The 7,432-nt window shown below is 36.2% G+C and overlaps 1 pseudogene across 1 annotated transcript; it reads left to right on the top strand.

Moving 5' to 3' along the window:
• The first annotated feature begins 961 nt into the window (after positions 1-961).
• On the top strand, positions 962-2,744 carry LOC143563283 (FCS-Like Zinc finger 6-like; annotated as a pseudogene). The gene is made up of 2 exons (XR_013140641.1): positions 962-1,543; positions 2,470-2,744. The product of XR_013140641.1 is annotated as an FCS-Like Zinc finger 6-like (transcript).
• The last annotated feature ends 4,688 nt before the right edge of the window (positions 2,745-7,432 follow it).

The following is a 7,432-nucleotide window of genomic DNA, read 5'->3' on the forward strand; positions in this document are numbered from 1 at the left end:
GTTCAGTTCCACTAGTTAGGTTCCGGAACCGGTTTTTTTGTGCACGTCTACTCCCAAGTCCCAAAATCTTGATGAAGTGCAAAGTTACCAACAAGCCAACAGCCAGCCCACTAGCCCATCACCTCTTTAACCAGTTTACAAGCTATGATCCAAGCCCACAAACAAGATCCAGTAAGACTCAACCAAGATTCCAAGTACATGCAATGCAAATAAACAAGTGAACACATCACTTACTATACCAAAACTTTCAAATAATTAGATTTGTAAAGATGCAACATATATCATATTTTTGGTAAATACTTTAAACTAGGCCTGATAAATAATAATTTATTATGGTTATTATGGGTCCAAGTATAATGCTTAATGTCAGCATAAGTCAAACTAAAAGAATAGAATAGTTGAAATGACTCGGGATAAGTCTAAAAAAAGGTTGGAATGGGTCTGGACAGGTTTATGATGATCAATTTTGACTTGTACCGTCCTTACCCATTCCAATATTTTCATTCTTTTAGTTTGACTCACTCTGACCCATTATACTTAGATATGTGTAGTGGATGAATCTTTTATTCAGCGTTTTGTGCTATGTGGCGTCACACCACTATTGGGCACTTTACAACAAATGGTATAGACTGTATAGTGGATAGAGCCCCTTCAATCATTACACAATTAATGGTTTTTTTCTACTTTTAATAAAAATAACATATTTGATTGGTTAGAGTTTGTAAAAAAAAATCTTGATTGGTTGGATGAATAATGAGGGAGATGCCTTGTAGGAAACGCTCCTAGCACAAAGCGCACCGGGTCAGTGTGCCCGGGCGCTATGGGGATTTATGGATGAGTATAGCGCCCACTACCCAAGGCCTTAAACTCATCAAAACCTAAATAAGAACATTCACAACCCGTTCTTTATCATATTCAAACAATTACACTAAAAACTCACACACATAAATATAAATAATTAATTATAAGGACCTGACTTAGAATGTTCCTGATTCACATTTGTTAGACCTACTTAAAATTTAAAAATCCATTTTACTATTTAATTATTTAAAATGAAAAACAAACCTAAGTTCCAACTTTCTATAAAATCAAAAAATAAATAAATAAATTCAAAAAAAAAAAAAAAACCAAGGGCTTATATTCTTTCACCCCACATATTATCTTCTCACCATCTCCTCCACTCCTCACTCACTCACTCAACTCTCTCAATCTTAATCCAAACCCACCGGAAAACAAAACAACATGATATTGGGCAAAAGAACCCGCCCGCCGATCAAGCGAACCACGAGCATGACCGAGTTCACGTTGGATATTAGCCATACGCCCACCATGGTTCCTAGTTGCAATAATAATATTAACAACTCTCAGTCTCCATCAACTTTAGCTGATGCCATAATATTGATCATGGGTTCTTGGCTGCCACCGTGTCGCCTAGAAACCACCATAGGAACTCGGCTGATTGTATGGAAACACCGCATTTTATGACGGTTTGTCGCCTATGCAACCGGAGGTTGATCACTGGAAAAGATATCTTCATGTATAGGTATATATGTTAATATTATTATTATGCATTCAACTAATGTTTATGATAAAAGTTTGTCGATCCGTTGACTTTTTAATAGTAACTTGATTAGATATTTAGCCAACCAGATTTTTTCGCTTGTTCTAAAAAAATTATTTTGGTGTTTGGCGTCAAGATTATTTTAGCGTCCGACAAGGTTATCTTGGCGTCGGGGAGATTATCTTGACGAGATTCTTTTATCTTCTGACGAGATTTGTTTTGATATTCAACGAGATTATTTTTGCTTCCAACGAGATTTTTGGCTTGCGACTAAAAGTTTTTGGTTTTGTGTGAGATTTTATGCTACCAACGATAATTTTTGGACAAGTGACGGAGTCTGGTTGTTAAATGGACATTTTGTTAACATTGACTTTTTAATCGTTAACTTGAAATGATATTTAGCCAACCAAATTCTTTCACTTGTCCTAAAATATTATTTTGGCGTTTGACGTCAAGATTATTTTGGCGTCCAACAAGGTTATCTTGGCGTCAGGGGAGATTCTCTTGACGATATTCTTTTAGCTTCCGACGAGATTTGTTATGGGATTTGACGAGATTTTTTTCCTCTTTCGACAAGATTTTTTTGGCTTGCGACTAAATTTTTTTGGTTTTCCGTGAGATTATTTTTGCTACCAACGAGAATTTTTGGACATGTGACGGAATCTGGTTGTTAAAAATCCAGTTGAGTAATAATTAAAAAGTGATCAGGTCGACGAGTTTTAAAGGTGAATATTTTGAGAATTGGTTGATCAAATGCACATTTTGTTGACATTAACCGGTCAAATGGACATTTTTTTGTCATTTTCCTCTGTGAAAAACAGTTATTATCTCTCTCACATGAGAAACTTTTACTAGCGGGATACGTTTAGAAACACTGTAAAGTTAATTTAATTATAATTAATTTGCAGAGGCGATAGCGCGTTTTGTAGCTTGGAGTGTAGGCAAGAAAAGATGAAGGAAGATGAAAAGAAAGATAAACACCCATTGACACCCAAGAAACCAGTTTCTATTGATTCAGAATATTCATCAAACCCTTCTAAAGTAGACTAAAAATAATTAAGAAAAATGATTCATCATTTAATATATAGATAATTGGGTTTGGGAAGTTAATCAATGTTGTATTGCTTGATTGTGCTTCATATGTATCTATATGCATGTATCCCATTATATGTATAAAAAATAAGAAAATAAAATAATTTTTTAACTATTTATTAGTTTGTGTTGAATTTATTTTCATTAAACATAAGTTCCAAGAACCAAAAATATATGGATCTTCTTCTATATGATTCTACATATGTTACACCTAAAGCAATTCCTTTTGCTAAACAATTATGTGGTCGTGATTGAAGCATTGTTATGTTCGGATGTTATATTGTTCACCCATTACACTACCATAAAATAGTTGTTTTTGCTACAAACATGTTCTACAATTTTCTTGGAGCTCAAATTTTCCGACAAATTTTCCACAACGTTTTGCCAATACTAGTACAACAATTTGATTCCCACAACTCAAATTTCCTGACAATCTAATTTGGCTATGTTGTTCATGTTTAATGAGTTCTTTTGTGCCGTATATACTTAAATGTGTAATGAGCTATGCTTGTTATTTTGGGTATTAATAGGGTGATAATTTTTACTTTCCATTACAGCGTGTCGAATTTACTATATATTTGGACATTTATTTACAAACCAAGAATACGTTGAGAACACTGAATCGTAAAATGCGTTGACTACTCGTATTTTTCTTGATATTATACATTTTGTATAAACAAGTAGGGTAATGATAGTTTTGTCATTTATTATATGTAATTGTATGATTATAGGCATAGGAATTAAGTTTACACATGTAAATCTTTAATGGTGATCAGTGTTAGAAAGTTACATATTTATATGAGCTATATTAAAACATAAATGAGAGAAATAAATATTGAAATAAAATGATGGACAAGTTATATAGAGTCAAAAATTCATAATGAAGTTCATGTACCAATCAAATAATTGCTAAACCGAAAACAAAAATGTCTTATGCAAGCTTGATTGATTGTAACGCAATTCCATTTTTAACTAAAAAACAACAATTTTTGGAAATTGTTATATAATAATAATATTTTTAACGTCCACGAGTTGAACAAACTATGAGCGTTTGATTACTTTAGGTGAACATGTTTTTAACCGATTTCATGTGTTAGTAGGTTATATTGATGAGGTATTGTAAGTTAAAAATGAAAACTATTATTTTGTAACTCATAATTCTTTTATAAATTATATATATCTTATCATGTATCCCTTACTCTTAGAATTAACTAGAGGTGGGCAAATAAACATGTTTACTGAAACGACTTGAAAATCAAACTGAAACCGATTATGTAGAAACCAGATTGAAACCGTAGATTCGGAACCGATTTGTGACGTTCTCCACCAAAACTGGTTTTAAACCGGTTAACCGAACCGAAACTGATCGTAACATGGTCAACAAAACGACTTCAACCTAAACCTAGATTGATCATAAATCGGTTTTGACTTTTGCTGGCCAAACCAAATCAGTTCAACCCAACTCGGTTTTGAGTTTTAACCTGGTTTGTGCACCTATATAATTAACTATATATTTTTATTTAAATACGTTTATATCTTTCCAAATAAAGATTAAATGAACCTACTTTTGTAGGACCTGGCTTCAAATGCTATCAGATTAAGCTCATATAAAGTCGATGGACTCATTATTTTTTTCACTTAACATAGTTAGATATTGTGACATTTTATATTACATGCGTACATATTATTTTTAAAATATTTCAAACTTACGACTGTTACACCCTTCCCCTCACTCGTCGTCATCTTTTCACGTCCCTTCCATCCACATTGATTCTTATTTCAATTTTGAACCACTTCAAGTAATTCTCTCCCAAAATCAAAAGTGGGGACACTCTTGCCCGCATAAACATAAATAAACACATTTCATGATAATAAAAATAGCCATGCTTGGAAGATGGTGGTGGGAATGTGTCACAGTAACGCGTCACAATAGTCGAAAGTATGATCATGATGGTACTCTATACTAATGGATTAAAATCAATATAAGACTTGCCTACTTGTCGAAACATGTCACAATAACGCGTCTATCATTTTTTACATCTCCTAAGGTCTTTATACGCATCGATACATATTTATCATTAGCTTTTAGTTTTTGTTACCTTTTCACTTTTGTGCAAACTGTTTTACATATTATTATTATTATTATTATTATTATTATTATTATTATTTATAAATGTTACAACTTGTACTAGAGAGGAAAAAAGGCTACTAGAAGGATGAAGCATTAATATATAGTGGTGTCTTGCCGTATCTCCTTTTATTTCTTTCTTTTTTAATAAAAGAAATAATTATCAAGTGATATTATTAAAAAGAAAATGATGGAAATGGACATGAATGATATGTGTAGGGTATCGAGGGCCTCACATGTCAAACTTTCATAACCGGTTTTTTAACTTCACAGCCAAGCCCCTCTTATTATCAACATCAATCACATTCACTATTATTCATTTAGACCGAGTGTTATAGACAACCTCAAATACGGCCGAGTCCTCAGCCTTCACATTGATTCATTCAATTGGGTTGCAGACTTTGGCGCTCATCCAACCCCCCCCCCCCCACCCCCGCGGACGTCCATAACACTCAGTCTTAAAAGAAGCATATGATATTATTTTATACCTAGTGAGTGTGAGTGAGTGATATTATAACTTCTATAACATGTAAAGCAAAATTTATAGTTTGCCTGCATCCGTCCCTCCTCCAAATCTCGACAATAACTTTGCTACATGTGGATTTTTATTTGGTGTGTTTGTTGTTGTTGTAGTTATATGGGTTAGCCGGGATTATGAATAACATGTATAGTTGATTCTTCTATATAATTCTGAAAATAATGTTGTGTTAAATACTTAAATCGCACTTTAAAGATACGAATTTCTGAAAATTCAACATATATAGCTGATGACGGGGGTAGCTCAAGGAAATAATAAAATGGCTAAAACACGTTAACGCTAAAAGGGTTAAAAGGTTAAAAGCTTCGTTTCCCGCCCAAACTTATGTAAATAAGCACCCACGTGCTACAGTACAATGTCACATCACTATTCACATCCTTGTCCCTTCTGAGCAAAGGACATATTCAGATAAAGTATTATTATTTTATCTATGGACCATCGGTCCAAAGCTTCCCGCCCAATAATGGTCAGCTCTCTAGGCAAACTGGAAGGGAACTAGTTAGTTACATCTGAACTAAAAGGCTTACATCTCCTCACTTATATAAGAGATGCTTAGCCATAAACACAAACACACATGACCTGGAGTTAATACATACTCCTTGATCTTCTCTTCTCTCTTGAGGAATACACACTTTGCTTATTCCTTTCTTACTTCACAAATATCATAGCTTCATCCATGAACCGATTCCAAACATCGCGGTTCTTGATCATCGGTGAGCTTTAACAACAAACAACTAACTAGTGAACATCCTTCTACGTTTTGCAAACGTAGAGGGACACCACGACCTGCGTTAGGCTAACCTGAACCCTTGAAGCCTTTTAGCCTAACCAGTCCATTAACTATCATTGGTCTTATCTTTGTTGTAGCAACAAGTTGGCGCCCACCGTGGGGCTACGCCGCTTACTTTATCTTAAAGACCAGTAGTGTAGCTCCATCACCATGTCGGAAGGTGGATCTCCCGGTGAAGTCAACCAAGTGTCAAGAACACCGACATCAAGTGCCGGCCAAGAAACTCCGGCAACCACCTCGATTTTTTCCACTCCGGGAGGAACTCGAACGGAACCCTTGTTCCTTGAGTTTTCACCTTTCCGAACTCCAACCCCTTCATGATCCGGAGTTCCTTCTCCTCATGCAGGAGTCACGAACACCCCGGAACGTGTTGACATGACGCTGGAAGGGGTATCACGAAATTTCTTGCAACTAAGACATCTTCTTAACCAACACGTGAGCCTAGAAAGAGAAAAGAGGATACGAATAAGGCTAGATTATGACGAATCAGAGCCCTCATTATCGCTCGGACGTCCACCTTCCCCTCTGACTAGCTCACGCCAGGCCGCCTCTCTTTTTGAAGCTGGTCCAAGTGTAACCTCTCAACCCTTTAACCCATCTCTCTACACCTATGGGAGGTCAAGCCCAACGGCTTTCCCTTTGTTCACTTCACAACCCCTTGGTCACGAGACCACTCTCGACCAAATATGGCAGTCACCAGCTTCAAGTGCTCCTCCTACAGCCGTTACGTGGGAACAGGCCATGTCAGTCTTGCCCTTGGCTCGAAGTGCAACGATGAACACTTCCATGGGAACAAACCAAGTAGCAACAACTCCTGAAAGCCTTCAAGGCTTCAACATGATGCCTCAGATAATGGCTCAAATGATGACACACCTTCCTTGGACCCAGCTCATCAACCAAGCACTAGGTACTTACCAAGGAACAACAAGTCATAATCCTGCTGTAAGGTTGGATGAAGATTTAGCAAAACCTTACAAGCCCAACAACCTATCTTGTTTCTCTCAACAAATCGCCGATTATGACTTTCAAACAAAAATCAAGATGCCACCCCATATAAGAACGTATGATGCGACTGAAGACCCCGAAGATCATCTCCAGGTCTTCACTGGGGCGACCAGAATCGAAAAATGGTCCCATGCTGAATGTTGTTTGATGTTCATGCAAACGTTAGTGGGGTCAGCCAGAATATGGTTCAATGACCTTCCTGCTCAAAGCATTCGAAGCTTCGACGATCTGAGCAAGGGCTTTTTGGCCCACTTCTCACAATAAAGAAGGTACGTCAAGGACGCCACGGTCATTTTTCAGATAAAACAAAAAGATGAT

The sequence above is a fragment of the Bidens hawaiensis genome, unplaced genomic scaffold, assembly GCF_021521415.1.
Source record: "Bidens hawaiensis isolate Kalapana, Puna unplaced genomic scaffold, B.hawaiensis_p1.1 tig00021352_1, whole genome shotgun sequence".
NCBI classification, from domain to species: domain Eukaryota; kingdom Viridiplantae; phylum Streptophyta; class Magnoliopsida; order Asterales; family Asteraceae; genus Bidens; species Bidens hawaiensis.